The following is a 16,711-nucleotide window of genomic DNA, read 5'->3' as shown; positions in this document are numbered from 1 at the left end:
TTGATTTCAGAGAGGAAGGGAGAGGAAGAGAGAGATAGAAACATCAATGATGAAAGAGAATCATTGATCAGCTGCCTCCTGCACCCCTCCCCGCAACTGGGGATCAAGCCCGCAACCCAGGTATGTGCCCTTGATTGGAATCAAACCTGGGACCCTTCAGTCCACAGGCTGATGATCTATCCACTAAGCCAAACCTGCTAGGGCTATCGGTTACTTCTTAACATCTTCAGAGACTGTTGGTATTATTTATGCATCAGGTACACCTTTAGCTGTGCATTGTTTCAAGAGACTTTCCAAATTTACTTTGCTTAGCAAAATAGTTCAATCTTTTGGCCCTTATTTCAGCCTATTTTAAGTAAATATCAGTGCCCTGATAGGGAGCATAACAGATTTCTACCTGTATTTTCTGCCTTACAGTGCTTTCTTCCACCAAATACATTAAATTTTGTTTTTTAAAAGATATTTGATAATATATACTGCATAATGACCCTGTATTCATCCATAGCTCTTTCTACTTTAATAGATGTATATATACATATTAGCTTACCTATCACAATACAACTGAATGTCGTTCCATTGAGTAGACAGGAAAGCAGATGCAGAGCAGTTAAGTGCATAGGTACAAATTGTGTAAGTATCTACTTCGTGTAAGGAGTGGAACACAAGACCTTTCACCAACTCTACCACCACTCTTTTAAATGCAAAGAAAGAAGTGGGGAGCGGGGCGGGAGGAAATTGAAGACATGAAAATATTTATAAAATATATTTACATATTTTATACTAATAAGAACCGATGTTTTCATTTATTCCTTTGACTAATAGGCATTAATAAGTAGGATGAATATTGATTGTACTTTGAGGACTCAAAAAATAAATGCAAAAAATGTATTTCCCTTTTTGATTTATATGGTTTGAATACAAGGATGGAATAGAGATATAGTAAATGTGCAGTTGATGCAAGGTCTTAGGTGATTAACAGTAGAAAAGGTCTCAGTAGGGATTTGTGGAAATATTGGTAATTAGTAGAGATGATAAAGAAGACCAGTCAAATCAGGATGATTATCATAGGCAGAAACTGAATGCTAAAAGACAGCCCATTGGGGATGGAGAAAATACAGCTTAACTTGAGCTAGGAATAATCAGCAATGTTGTCAGAAACTTTGATCAAGGCCAGATTATGAACACTCTCCATCTGCTTAAGGATTTCAGATATTCTCTTATAGGCAATATCATGCCAGATACTTCTAACCCCAGATAAATATGGCTAGAAAGTGCAATATGGAACTGAATATATTAAATTATGTCCCTTAATTCAATTGTAGTGCTTAAAAATAGAAAATTATTAATATCCAATAATCAACAAATGTGGCATTGAATTATTTGATTGCTCTACTTTCATTCTGTCAGAGCCCTATATCATGAATAACAAATGCATGTTACAAGTAATGGACTACAGTTTCCCCTCTGTCCTTTCCTCCCACACACATCCTGTCCAGCAAAGGGGAAAAACACATAATTTGGCAAGGAAGCATTGCCAATTGATTCTGGACATGTTTCCTGAAGATCCATGATGTGTCTTAGAATTATTCTCAACATGGCACAAGCAGCTATTACCAGTTAAAAGTACATGTCAAAACGAAGTAATAACACATGCCTATTAGAATGACTGAGATTCAAAACACTGACAACACCAAATTCTGGCAAGGATGTGGAGCAACAGGAACTCATTCATTGCCGGTGGTGATGCAAGTTGGCACAACCACTTTGGAAGACAGTTTGACAGTTTCTTATTAAACTAAATATGGATAAGCAATTATGCTCATTGGTATTTGCCCAAATGAACTGAAAACTATGCCCAGGCAAAAACCTGACCATAGGTGTCTGTGGAAGCTTTATTTGCAATTGCAACCAAGATTTCCTTCAGTAGTTAAACTGTGGTTAATCTGTACAATAGAATACTATTAAGCAACAAAAAGAAATGAGCCAACAAGCCACAAAAAAGACATGGAGGGACTTAGCATATTGCTAAGTGAATGAAGCCAATCATAAATAACTGCATACCATATGATTCCAACTATATGAGATTCGTGTAAAGGCAAAATAATAGAGATAGTAAAAACAGAGACTCAAGGAGATGGAGGGAGGTGCAAGGGGGGATTTTAGGGCATTGAAACTATTCTGCATGTAACTATAATAATGGATATATTTCATATACAGTTGTCAAAACGCATAGAATATACAAGACACAGAGTGAACCCTAATGTAAGTTATGGGTATTAGTTAAACATAATTTATTGATACCGACTCATTCATCCTAACAAACATATCACACTAATGCAAGATATTAATAATTGGGGGAATTGGCAGGGTAGGGGAGATGGAGGTAAGGGGATATATGGTAATTCTATGTTTCTCTCTCTCATTTTTCAGTAAACCTAAAACTGATCTAAAAACTTACGCCTATTCATTTAAAAAAATGTATATGTCATAGATGTGCGAAACCTATTTGCCATGCCTGCTCTAAAATGTTATTTGTTATACACTATGGTTCACTGCTGAATCTTCCACCTCCTTTATTTTTGCCAAGCACAGCTGAGAGAGATAAGATGAGATGAGTAGCATTATATATCTACTAGTAGTAGCCAAGTATGAGCACTCATTCTTATTTCTATTTATACCTTATTGAGTCTGTGACTAATAAATTGTATGTGTCCCTCTAATATATTATCTTCCATTAGTCTCAGTACCATGTGCCACATTCCTCTCATTTACTAGAATTAAGTAAACAAAAAGGTTTAAGGATTCAGTTACATGACTCAAAACACAGTTCTAATGAACAGGAAGCAAGACTCATTGGAAGAAGCATAACATGACCCATCTCAGGTCAGATTCTAATATAAAGTAACTTGAGATAATCATGTCTGTGTACATGTGTGTGTGTGTTGGTGGTAGAGGAGGAATTAGATACAGTGAGGATAATTTATTAAAGTAGGAACTTGAATATATAGAACACAGTAAAGGTGGCTTGTTATATTTTCATGTTATTCAAACTCTATAAAACAACTATGCCTATATTTAAACACACATTCTCACCCAACCATACACAGACATAGTTTCACAAATACCAACAGGCCTAGGAATGATTATTAGAGAATGCAATTCAGTTCATTGGTAATAGTGACAACAACAATAATAAAAACACATTTATGCTTTCCAATTATTAGCATCATCATTCTCAATCCATTTGATTACACTCAATAGGAATGAGCTATCTTGTTTCCTTTGAAAATCTGATATTAGCCCAATCATATTGGCAGTTACCCACAACAGTTACCAATTTTTTTACTTCCCACATCTCAATAGAGCTTTCACCTCATACCATGGAGGTATAGAAATGTTACTGCCAGTGGTATTTCCACTCCTTTATCATTATATGGAAAATATCAATATTTATCTTGCATTGTTATATTTACCTTTTGGTTCTGGGCAAAATTTTGCAACAAAAAAATTCATGTATAGTCACTGGTTTTCATTTCTGTTTTATTTTCCATTTTAGCCCCTTTCTCCATCCCCAGTACCATGCTACTTTAACATAAAAAAGATATCTCTTTAGAAGAATTTAAAGTTTGAAAAAATATCTTCATGCAGATTAAATCTAATATGTAGCATTTGTATTCCCACTCAAGTCTAATTATTCAATAATTCATATCGCCAAAACCTAATTATGTGAGAAAGAATGCCAACGTGTACCAGGTAGATGTGGAATGATCCCCACACAATTGTATATTATACTACTTGCATTAAAAATTCAGTCCTATCAAGGCATGAAAATTTTCAAACAAAAAATAAAGCCCTTATATGTTTACTTTCAAAACACCAGTAAAGAAAAAAAATCATGTACCATTTCCATCTTCCCATTTTATTTAAGCAATTATTCTTCTACCCTGATAAGTTGAGCCACTCAGTAAAGGATTGAAAGTCCATGATTCATTGCTCAGAATCTCTCCCCTTCTCTCACTTCCCCAAATACATTTCTCTCAGAAGGTGTATGTCACTTCTTTCTCATTTCATGGAGCTTGCATAATTTGATGAAAAGCCTAGAGACACTAAATAAATTGCTTTTGCATTTGGACATTATTAAACGCTAACTAATCCCCCCAAAAGTCCTGTAGTCAGAAAACATTTTTATGAGTCTGTTCTCTATGAGTATGTTTTTATTTTGTTTGTTAGTTTATTTTGTTCCACATATTCATAGAGAACAGACTGACACTGTCAGAGAAGAGGGAATTGGGGGGCTGGTGAAATAGGTGAAAGGATAAAAAATTTTAAAAAGCTAACAAAAACAACAACAACAACAAAAACTCATAGATACAGATAACAGCATAGTGACTGCCAGACAGAAAGGGGAGAGAGGGGGCGGTAATGGGAGGATAAAAGGCAATGGAAGAAGATGACTTGAGATGGTGAATACATAGTACAGTATACAGATGATGTATGATATATTTATACCTCTGAAACCTACATAATTTTATTAACCAATATCACTCCAATAAATTTAATAAAGAGAAAAGAAGCAAACATCATTAGCTACTGTGGAATTGGGAGAAATGTGTATCCATTTATTAAGAAAGTCTGTGGTCCTATTCAATATGTATGGCTTTTAAAGGGATATGGGAAAGACACTCCCCCCTAATTTACTCTTGTATTACCTCTGTGTTTATTCATGAAGACTTCATATAGTGTGATGAAGAAAGAATTTTGGAATTTATATACATTTCCTACATGTGTATGGATAGTAAAAGTAACCTAATATTTTCAATCCTTCCATATCCATTTTTTTTGCAAAACAAGTAATATTCTATTTTGCCTGCCTGCTATTCTCTTCTGAAAGCAAACTGCATGAGTCTCTCATTCTCTTTGTGCTGTTCACAGATATTTGCAGACAATTGTAAAAAGTTTTTTTTCCCCTTCAGCTTTTTTCATTACTTTAACATTTCTTATGATGCTAGCTGCAAAACATATAACCTCTAAATTTGCCTAAAATCAGTCATTTTAATATTTCAATCTATTATTTTAAAATGTATATACATAATAATTTCTAAATGGTAAATTTAGAAACTATAGACTAAATGCACTTTTCTTGTATAAATAAATAATTCTTAGTGATATGAAATGTTTCCTTCTGTAGAAGTAGAGAAAGTTACTTCAAGCATCATTCACATCTTAAAAATAGGGAAAATTCTTTAAGAGAGCTGTATAACTGCTCTCAGTGGTTTGCTGAGTATAACACAGGAAGAAAGAGCCCCCTAATGGTTCAGATATCAATAAAAAACAGAGCAGATTGTATTTTTCTCAATTCTTGTTGGTTCACTGTGGTTAACATGAGCAATCAGGGCAGACATCTGATACCATGGAAGTAAATAGAAGGTTGAATAAAAGGTCAAATGGAGCCCTCTCAAAAATGCATGGAAAGGTGAGAATTCCTGAACTGAACTAAGCAAGCTGCTAAATTTCAGACTCTGACTAACACTTGTACATGTGAGTGCTAGCATACCTGTTCTTCCTGAATCGTGTGCTGAAGACCACTGATCTGGTTGAAATGCAGGAGATGCATTTATTACATAGTTTTTAAGTGTGAGGTGTTATTTAAAGAATTGTGGTTTTTTTTCAATCATGTGACCATTTTCTATTGAGAAAATAGAGATTTTCTTATTCCTTATTTCTATTAAGAAAATAAGAAAATGTCATTTCCCTTATAGGAATAATTACAGAATTTCTAAGGTAGCATAAAAGAGAATCAAAGTAATAATGAAGGTAAGCTAAGAAGAATGATGTCTAAATGTCACAGGCACGTAATTTCTGAAATTTAAAAAGATATATTTTTAAAGGAAAAACATATCTATAGATAGAAACAAAATTAAGAATGGATGTTCTCATCTATACATACTAACATGTTGTCTCATAAAAACACACACAATACAATTGAGAATTGGTTTTCTTTAATGTATATAACTTATATAACCCATAAATAACTGTGATAAGAAAACTGTGCTGTATAAATAGGTTAGACACCTAAAATTGTTGCAACAAAATGACAGGATTTCAGATAACTTTGTGTATTAAATGACTAGATAAATTAGTTATATCTTTTAATCAGAAATGTCAGATTTTTGTCATAAACAATAAAGTGGAAGGATTAAAAGTACACTTTTTATAAGTTGCACAAAAGTTGGCATAATTAATATAATATATGCAACTCAATAATTTGCAAAACAAGATTATAATAGATTTTCATGTGTGAATTTCATATACTATTGCTACTATATACATGAATGTGTGGTCTACAGTTCCGCCACCTTCCTCATTTAATAGTTTAACATTAATTTCTCAAACTAAATACTCAAAAGCAATGTACATAATTGTTTAAATGACTCAATGCAAAGAAAAAATTTCAATATTCTCTAATGTACATTTATATTCCTTTAGAAAACCTATACTTTAAAAAAGTTATTACAATATAATTATTCCCTTTGATATGCTTATTATAAATAGAAATATCTAGGTAGCTATAATATGTATAAAATTATGGAGCATTAAACATTATTTTACATTTAGAAAAAAATGAATAACAAATTGTGTTCTTCAAATATGCAGTTATTTCATCCCAGACAAGGGAAAAATACACACACAAATACAGCAACTCAGAATATCTGAAGTTTAGCCTACTTATCGCAGATGGCAGTTTGGTCTTTGATTAGAGGAGTGACTCAGGGAACTTCACTCAAAATGACAACCAGAGAAGCTCTTAGAGTAAAATATCCCTCTTCATTGCTCCAAAAGCAAATAAATTGACATCAAGCATCTCACAAATCACTTCAGTTCCAGTAAAGATGAAATAAATCCTTTATGTCTGATATCACAATGGTGTCTCTTTAGCAAGTGACATCTGTGACCTATGAGCCTAAGGTAAATCAACTACATGATTTCTGCATTGCCCAGCTCATTATTCCCATCCCACTCTATTCCCTTTCTTAAAAAAATTCTTCCTGGTAGAAAATTAATAAGAGCAATGTTTTTATATATTCACAGACACTTTACCAGCACCTACCATCAATGACACTTAAACAGTAATTGATGCAACTGCAGCTCTAGCTATAAACTCTGGAATTGCTTAACATCTCAAGTCTTCTTTGCCTTAGCTCAGTACTTTCTTAAAACCAAATGCTAGCCATCAATAACTTAGCCATAAGAGAATGACAGTCCAATGTTTATCATTTAAGACACATCATGTTTATGTTGAAGAGTTAAGACTGCAATCAAAAGACAGATTTAGAAAAAAATATTAATCCTGGACAAACACTTAAAAGTCCACAGTAGCTTCTATGTCTTCATGAAAGATAATAGTAGGCAATTAACACAGTAATGGCCCTTTCATGTTATGGTATTATTTCTCAAAGTTGTTTAAGAGCTAAGAACAATATATGTAAACAAATTTTAAGGTTGTCATCAAAAATGCTCTTTTAAGTAGGGATTTTATTTCTCCTCTTCATACAGAGTATTTGCTACATAAACTTATAATCAAGTAGTCTTATTAAAAATATATATACATATATATATATATACATGTATATTTATATAAACATTCATCACATATTTCTAAATAAAAATGCCTGTATATTATGTTGAATTTAATAATCATTGCAAACTCAGTTTTTTAAACCATGCAAAGCTCTGCTGTATTTTACTACAAATGACTAAAAATGACTCCAGAAACAAAATTTTAATCTCCTTACCTGGAGCATGAAACTGCTTCTGTTCAATTCTGGAACAAAGTGAGACTGGAAGGAGGAAGGAGGACTTGATTTTTGTTTCTTTTCAAAATCCTCTTTAATGATGCAGGAGTGAGATGAACTATTCCAAGGTGAAGTCTGTTATTTCTGGCTGGGGCTCGGCGCTGACAGCCTCTTGTAAAAGAAAAGGCGCCTCAGTAAGTTGTTGACTGAGGGAGCCACGCAGGAAGCAAGACAATCGGCACCAGCAGCCACGGTGGGTGATGCTCTGGAACGCGCACCGCCTCCCTCCCCACCTGCTTCCCCCCCTGTCTGCTTCCACCCCGACGCTCTCTCAGCTCTGAGTCTCAGCTCCTGCGGCTGCTGTATAATCAATCCAGCCTGTCTGAAGATAATAGTCCTCTATTTAACCAGCCAATCAATAGCAAGGATTGCACTGTCAGTCCCAAGAGTCTTTTCCAAGAGAGGTACAAACAATAAGAGTTTTGCCAGCAGTTTAGCCAAGTATTTTTCCTTATTTTATCTCCCCTTGAGATAGGGCTTGAGAGAGCAGAGATTCAAGGCAAGCTTAGTGTTATTACAGATTTTTGTATTTTAAAAACGTAACCATTCTTATCCAGCTGCTATTAATTAATCATGACTCACCTGCACATCCTATCCATCATCAGTTAAAATTTCTAGAGTTGTTTGTATGACAAAAATCTCTGTCAATCAAATATATAGGGAAAAATTCAGCAGCAAAATTGCAAACACTGACAAAGCCTTTTACTAGAAACAATGATGCCTTCAGTATCCTGTATGGCTTGGATCAATTAAAGAATATCCCATTATATTGATTGCTATTAAAAGTTATTCATTTTATTCTAGAAAAAAAATAGTAATTTTTATTTGTGTTTCTCTGAAGAAAAAAAAAAGGGTGATGTTTGTAGATATTTTTAAACTAGAGCCTGAGTTAGACTAGAGTGTATAAAATGTTTATTCCATTTTGTAGCATAAATCTACAAATGGATCTCTCTGAATGTATCCAATAAAGCATTTCCCACCTTATTCGTCCCTTCAAGGTTACGAAGATTTTCTTCTTAAAGTGACATGTTCACTGTTCAACTACTATAATTGACCATAATTTTTTTTTTAAAAAAAAGCATAAAACAGTATTGAAGACCAAACTAGTTTTTCATTTCCCACATGCTTCCCGGGGTGGGTGCATTTGGGGTCAACTTGGTGTTGGTTCTCTCAAACTGTCCCCCAACACGGAGGGCAAGGAGAGGTCAAAGAGGAGACCATTCTAAATTGGCAGGCGGCTGGTTTAACAAGCAAAGGAACTTACTTCAGAGGTTTGTCTTGAGTGAGGCAAGATGGGCAGCTCTCCCTGCCACACACCCTCCAGAATCTCAATAGGTGCAGCGGTTCTCAACCTGTGGGTCGCGACCCCTTTGGCGGTCGAACGACCCTTTCAGAGGGGTCGCCTAAGACCATCCTGCATATCAGATATTTACATTATGATTCATAACAGTAGCAACATTACAGTTATGAAGTAGCAATGAAAATAATTTTATGGTTGGGTCACAACATGAGGAACTGTATTTAAAGGGCCAGAAGGTTGAGAACCACTGGTTTATGAAGACATCTTAACTGGGTTCAGGCACAGGTACCATCCAGATGGTCTCAGAAACACAATGCCCGCTCAAGGCTGCACTCTTGCAAAGGCTTCCACTGTGGAAAAAGTGGGCAAAATATACATTCCAAAGACGGGGGAGATGATGAGGGGCCTGGGTTTGCCCAGGTCCAGCTCAAGGGGTCAACCTGTGTCCCCTTGAGGACCTCCTTCAACACTTAGCAAACCCTAGAAATGCAGTCTCTCTTAATTTCAAACTAGAAGATAGTTGCCAATTTCATGTTCACACTTCTTGGTCAACCAACCTTTCAGTTCCTTTTTCTTTATAATACATTACTGCACTCATTAAAGTAAATTGTATAGCATTGTTTAATTACACCTCAATTTCGAGTTGAAATTAAATTCCAGCCAGTAGTCATTGTAGTTCCAGCTTCATCTAATACAAAGAAAAGTTTGTAGCATGTTCTAAAGTGTTTGGTAAATAAAGACAGGGTGGGGGTTGGGATTAAAGGCCATAACATGTGTATGATCATGGAGTTACACTCAGTTAAAGTCCAAATTACGTGGTGTTATAACACTTATTAGAGCCAAACTTCCTTGATTTAATTGACTCTGTTCAGTAAATACATGTTGAGTAATTCTTTGTATCAGGTCTTATACTCTCCGTAATAGAAAAGAAATTAAGTGAAGAAGAGAAACAGGGCTTATTTGTGTTCTTGGTATTTTCAGTTACTGCAGTAGCATTAGTCAATCTTTCAGGAGCTCCATGCTGCTGGGTAGATAAGGAGTTCTTAAGTAAGCAAAATACAAAGGAAAGTGATTAAAGTCTTTTTTTTTTCACCAGTAGATCAAAGAGCAACAAGTACTCAAAAGTGAGATCAAACCTCCTCTAGGACAACAGAAAGACCTTGTAAAAAACATGACATTTGCTATGATTCTTATAAAAGAGAATAAAATAGATTTTACAGGCAGAGGAAAAGGCAACAGAAGAGAGAGGGATAACAAAAAACTAAGGGTAAAAGGAAGTGGGAGATGGGGAGAGGTGCTGGGAGATTAAAATGGGATGAGGGCCAGAGCACATAGGGACTGAAGGTATGCATGACTGAAAAGAAGGGAATAATATGGAGGACCTTGGATGCTAGAATGAGAGTAATCAGCTAATGGAGAACTATATATATATATATATTTTTTTTAAACAGAGACAGAATGAACTTTGAACTGTGCTTTGGGAACATCAATCTAACAGGAGGTTGTAGGTTGTACTGAAACAGGACTCTGGTGAGAATCCGGATTGCTAGGGACACCATTGCCAAGGTCTCCTCAGGACTAAGAAGGGAGAACCAGGGTGCAGTGACAATGAGCTGAATTAACTAAAGTTGAGAAACCTTCCAAAGTAAAGTCTCTACATGACTTTGCAATGTATTAAGGAGAGGTACAGCTTAGGAAGACTTTAAATTTTCAACTAGAATAGGGGACTTAAGAGAAGACAAATGGAATGCATTTCTTCTCTATTTTCTTTCTTGTTTCTCTTATAGAATCCATCCTTCCTTAATTATGTATTATTTTTACATGCAATTCCTACAACAAGGCAAGCTGAATGACGAAAAATGGATTTCTCCAACATTTCTGTCTAGTATTTCTCAGAATTGTGCCTGATGTATGTATATTAGTTATTCAATAAATGACAAAATAATTTCCAGTTTGTAAGTGATTGAGTACTCAATACATGACACCTTCTAAGCTAATAATTCTGTAAACATTATCTCATTTAATACTCTATGAATAGACATGAATCTATTTTACATCTAAATAAATGAAGCTTAATGAATTTCATTGCTTTGTCCAATGAAACACAAGTAGTAACTGTCTCAAAGCCCATATTCTTGAGGGTGTTGTTTTTAGGAATCAGCAGGTAATATAATAGAAAATAATTATCCAGATACTCAATTTGTGGGTCATATAATTAGAACAGGTGGAGGAGGCAAAAATAAATTACATTTAAATTAAAGATTAAAGGGATGCATGTGAGAAATAGGGAGCTGAAGTTTTCAAGTTTAATACCCACTCCAGACATGTGCTGGGAGTAAGGAGGACAATAAGGAGGCGCTGGGAAAGGAACAGTAAAAAGTCTTGTGAGGTAAGAATAGCTGCTGAGGGGAATTACAGTGGACACCTTACTAAGCGGAAGGAGAAGGTTGGCTGAGCTGCTCTGAGTGCCCAGCTGAGCCTGCAGACCATAAATTTCCAGTGCACCAACCTGTAAGATCGCACAAATTGCCTGAGCTGTGCTCAGCGGCTTGGATGCCCGAGAGGATGAAAGGCTTAATAGAAAGAAAAGATTTGGTTCCTTTTACAAGAAATTTGGCAGGAAAAAGAGAGAGATGAGAAGGGGTGATTGCAACTGAGAAAAGTCCAATATCTTGGAGGGTTTGAGTTGTTTTAACAATTTGTGGTAGAGTATATTTTTGTATGTAAAGTAAAGAACTAGTTGATAGAGGCAACTTGAGAATGTGAGTGAGAGACAGATGCTTAATTTATCAAGGTCACAAAGGAAACGGAAAGGTGGGCCAAAAGCTGTCATGGGTGCAAGAAAAAAAAAAAGGCCCTGGAAGGATAGGTCAGTTGGTTAGAGTGTCATCCCAATACACCAAGGTTGTGGGTTCCATCCCATCAGGGTACATACAAGAATCAATAATGAATATATAAATAAGTGGAACAACATATCTCTCTCTCTCTCTATCTCTCCCTTTCCCTCTCTCTAAATTCAATAAAAAATTAAGAGTAAAAAGAAGCACTATATCAAATAATACTCTGGTGAATTAATTTTTTATTCCCAAAATAATAATAAAAAACTATGAGAAGATGAAAATTTAAATATACATGATTTCTTATGGCTTCAAATTGACACATGTAATGAAAATATAAATATTTGTAATTATATACTACTTATATAATCATAATTATAAATATGAATAAGTTCTGTAATAAAATTGTATGCAAAGCACTAAAAATCATGGAAATGGAAAAGTCTAACAGTATTGGAAGTTGAGCTGGCAGACATAGTGAAGAGAGGAAAAATTATGTCAGAAGATTTCGTACTGAAGGCTGAGTCTCAAAGGCACAGCCATTAGGAGCATCTGAAGAATGAAAGTGGAACAGGTCATATGCTTGGAGATAAGAAAAATCAACAAGTAATGACACTCCAAAGCAGAGTAATGCAAGTCCAAAGTTCTTGGAGGGATCAAAGGAAATCATGTCCTCCAACAGGGTTCAAAAAGGAGAAGGGAAAAGCCCTGGCCAGGTAGGTCAGTTGGTTAGAGTGTCATCCCAATACACCAAGGTTGTGGGTTCCATCCCATCAGGGTACATACAAGAATCAATAATGAATATATAAATAAGTGGAACAACATATCTCTCTCTCTCTCTATCTCTCCCTTTCCCTCTCTCTAAATTCAATAAAAAATTAAGAGTAAAAAGAAGCACTATATCAAATAATACTCTGGTGAATTAATTTTTTATTCCCAAAATAATAAAAAAAACTATGAGAAGATGAAAATTTAAATATACATGTAGGATTTCTTATGGCTTCGAATTGACTCATGTAATGAAAATATAAATATTTGTAATTATATAAAACTTATATAATCATCATAATTATAAATATGAATAAGTTCTATAATAAAATTGTGTGCAAAGCACTAAAAATCATGGACATGGAAAAGTCTAACAGTATTGGAAGTTGAGCTGGCAGACATGGTGAACAGAGGAAAAATTATGTCAGAAGATTTCAAAAAGAGAAGAACAAAAATTTTGCAATGGAAAATTTAAAAAAAAAAAAGGATATTTGAGCTTAGTTTGGGGTTAACAGGATTTTAAAAACAGAAAATAGTGTGAAGTATGCATGGAGGGGTGGTTACAAAGGTGGGAAATGCCAATTAGGACTGGTTTAACATCCTATATTAAGAGATAGAAGGAGAGAAAACAGAGATCGTTCATACTACATCAATAGTAAAATGGAAAACAAAATTGAGTTTTGTGCTCCCAAGGCTGTCCTTCTATAAGAAATCGTTGGGAAAGTAAGAGAAGAGAGAAATATATGATTACACGGTGCTTGTTAAATGTCTCAGTACAGGGGACACAGCAATTTCCCCAAACCATAACTTGTAAGCTTTAGTTGTAAGAATGGGGAAAATTAGCCGTAAAATTTCTTTATACTAGGAATATGTTAACTCCTGATGATTGTAAGGCACAGATAGAGAGCTGAGATCAAGCAGGGAAATCAGATAGGGATTTTTCTGCAAAATTCAGAACATTTTCAGAAGAATATAATCCAGGTGACCTTTCTCGATAATGACCTGACCTCTGCTTAGAACTTCTTTCCACAGAGCGAGAGTCCGGGTGTCAGGGGGGTGTGGCTGGTACCAAGAGGAAGGCAGGCAGCTGGGGTGCCTCCGGGCTCCCAGCAGGTGCCCTTAGAGCTGATGATCCCAGAGGAGCCTCCACACAGGCTGCGGCCGCACAGCTGCACTCCCAGCGGGAGCTCCTGCTCATTGCTTTGCGTGTGCTTTGCAGTGAGTCTGTGCCTTCCTCCTCTCCAGTCCCTTTGCTTCTTTTTCTGCGATCTGTGTTTTCATCACTTCAACACGTACAGCTCCTCCAGCTCTCCCTTTGGTCTCCCGGAAGAAAGAAACGTCTTGATGTTGAAATGGATTGATTTGTCGCATTGTCCACAGGTATTAGAAACATCGCAGGTTTCAGTGAGAGTGTTAAATATCTATGGGAATGCCTATTGACCGTGTGTTATTATATAAAAAGAGCAAATCATGTTGTTATTTTACAGAAAAGGTGGATAATTTCTCTCCCTCCCCCCAAAAGGTTATGTTTACTCAGATATTTTATTTTAGTTTGCTTTCTGAAGAAGATTACAGTAATTCTGCTGGGAGAAGATTTTTCTGCCAGAGGAAGTGTCCTGCATTGAAATAAAAAATGGTGCTCCCATCCCACCTAATAAACAGTTATGAAATGTTACAGCACTTAGAGCTGATGGTACCATTACTATCAAATTCATTTTATTAAGAGTCTCCTCAAATACATTTTGACAGTTCACTCCATATTCCAAATTTAACTTGAATTATACATAGGAAGGGGGGTAAATGACAGCTTACAAGGTGTAAAGAGGAAAAAGTGAGGCTAGAAGTTTACTGTGGTGGCTGGAGTTGTCTGAAAAGAAAGTAAGGAGACACTTAAATGCTGTCATGGGAAAGAGAAAGCATCAGTGATACCATCAACAGTCTCTATTAAACTAGAGAGGAAGCAGGATGCCCAGTGTGGACGAAGGGAAGACATACTTGTCAGGGAAAGTGAGAGAGAAGAGAGATGGGGGGTTAGAGATGGGACCTCACAGAGACCTTCCTCCTCCCTCACAGAGAGCTTCCTCCCCCTCACAGAGACCTTCCTCCTCCCTCACAGAGAGCTTCCTCCCCCTCACAGAGACCTTCCTCCTCCCTCACAGAGAGCTTCCTCCCCCTCACAGAGACCTTCCTCCTCCCTCACAGAGAGCTTCCTCCCCCTCACAGAGACCTTCCTCCCCCCTCACAGAGAGCTTCCTCCCCCCTCACAGAGAGCTTCCTCCCCCTCACAGAGACCTTCCTCCTCCCTCACAGAGAGCTTCCTCCCCCTCACAGAGACCTTCCTCCTCCCTCACAGAGAGCTTCCTCCCCCTCACAGAGACCTTCCTCCTCCCTCACAGAGAGCTTCCTCCCCCTCACAGAGACCTTCCTCCTCCCTCACAGAGAGCTTCCTCCCCCTCACAGAGACCTTCCTCCTCCCTCACAGAGAGCTTCCTCCCCCTCACAGAGACCTTCCTCCCCCCTCACAGAGAGCTTCCTCCCCCCTCACAGAGAGCTTCCTCCCCCTCACAGAGACCTTCCTCCTCCCTCACAGAGAGCTTCCTCCCCCTCACAGAGACCTTCCTCCTCCCTCACAGAGAGCTTCCTCCCCCTCACAGAGACCTTCCTCCTCCCTCACAGAGAGCTTCCTCCCCCTCACAGAGACCTTCCTCCTCCCTCACAGAGAGCTTCCTCCCCCTCACAGAGACCTTCCTCCTCCCTCACAGAGAGCTTCCTCCCCCTCACAGAGACCTTCCTCCCCCCTCACAGAGAGCTTCCTCCCCCCTCACAGAGAGCTTCCTCCCCCTCACAGAGACCTTCCTCCTCCCTCACAGAGAGCTTCCTCCCCCTCACAGAGACCTTCCTCCTCCCTCACAGAGAGCTTCCTCCCCCTCACAGAGACCTTCCTCCTCCCTCACAGAGAGCTTCCTCCCCCTCACAGAGACCTTCCTCCTCCCTCACAGAGAGCTTCCTCCCCCTCACAGAGACCTTCCTCCTCCCTCACAGAGAGCTTCCTCCCCCTCACAGAGACCTTCCTCCCCCCTCACAGAGAGCTTCCTCCCCCCTCACAGAGAGCTTCCTCCCCCTCACAGAGACCTTCCTCCTCCCTCACAGAGAGCTTCCTCCCCCTCACAGAGACCTTCCTCCTCCCTCACAGAGAGCTTCCTCCCCCTCACAGAGACCTTCCTCCTCCCTCACAGAGAGCTTCCTCCCCCTCACAGAGACCTTCCTCCTCCCTCACAGAGAGCTTCCTCCCCCTCACAGAGACCTTCCTCCTCCCTCACAGAGAGCTTCCTCCCCCTCACAGAGACCTTCCTCCCCCCTCACAGAGAGCTTCCTCCCCCCTCACAGAGAGCTTCCTCCCCCTCACAGAGACCTTCCTCCTCCCTCACAGAGAGCTTCCTCCCCCTCACAGAGACCTTCCTCCTCCCTCACAGAGAGCTTCCTCCCCCTCACAGAGACCTTCCTCCTCCCTCACAGAGAGCTTCCTCCCCCTCACAGAGACCTTCCTCCTCCCTCACAGAGAGCTTCCTCCCCCTCACAGAGACCTTCCTCCTCCCTCACAGAGAGCTTCCTCCCCCTCACAGAGACCTTCCTCCCCCCTCACAGAGAGCTTCCTCCCCCCTCACAGAGAGCTTCCTCCCCCTCACAGAGACCTTCCTCCTCCCTCACAGAGAGCTTCCTCCCCCTCACAGAGACCTTCCTCCTCCCTCACAGAGAGCTTCCTCCCCCTCACAGAGACCTTCCTCCTCCCTCACAGAGAGCTTCCTCCCCCTCACAGAGACCTTCCTCCTCCCTCACAGAGAGCTTCCTCCCCCTCACAGAGACCTTCCTCCTCCCTCACAGAGAGCTTCCTCCCCCTCACAGAGACCTTCCTCCCCCCTCACAGAGAGCTTCCTCCCCCCTCACAGAGAGCT

The 16,711-nt window shown here is 38.4% G+C and overlaps 1 protein-coding gene across 3 annotated transcripts in view; it reads right to left on the bottom strand.

The window, feature by feature from the left end:
• The window catches only part of CDH18 (cadherin 18, type 2), a 686,463-nt gene extending 678,325 nt beyond the window's left edge, over positions 1 to 8,138 (bottom strand). For all 3 annotated transcript variants that reach the window (XM_014546326.1, XM_005874484.2, XM_014546327.1), the window contains exon 1: positions 7,794 to 8,138. The gene's annotated coding sequence lies outside the window, so the exon portion shown is untranslated. The remainder of the gene's footprint in view (positions 1 to 7,793) is intronic.
• Between the last annotated feature and the right edge of the window lie 8,573 nt (positions 8,139 to 16,711).

The sequence above is a fragment of the Myotis brandtii genome, unplaced genomic scaffold (genome assembly GCF_000412655.1).
Source record: "Myotis brandtii unplaced genomic scaffold, ASM41265v1 scaffold440, whole genome shotgun sequence".
In the NCBI taxonomy this organism is placed as follows: domain Eukaryota; kingdom Metazoa; phylum Chordata; class Mammalia; order Chiroptera; family Vespertilionidae; genus Myotis; species Myotis brandtii.
The sequence above is the reverse complement of the archived record's forward strand: the minus strand, read 5'-3'. Positions and strand labels throughout refer to the sequence as shown.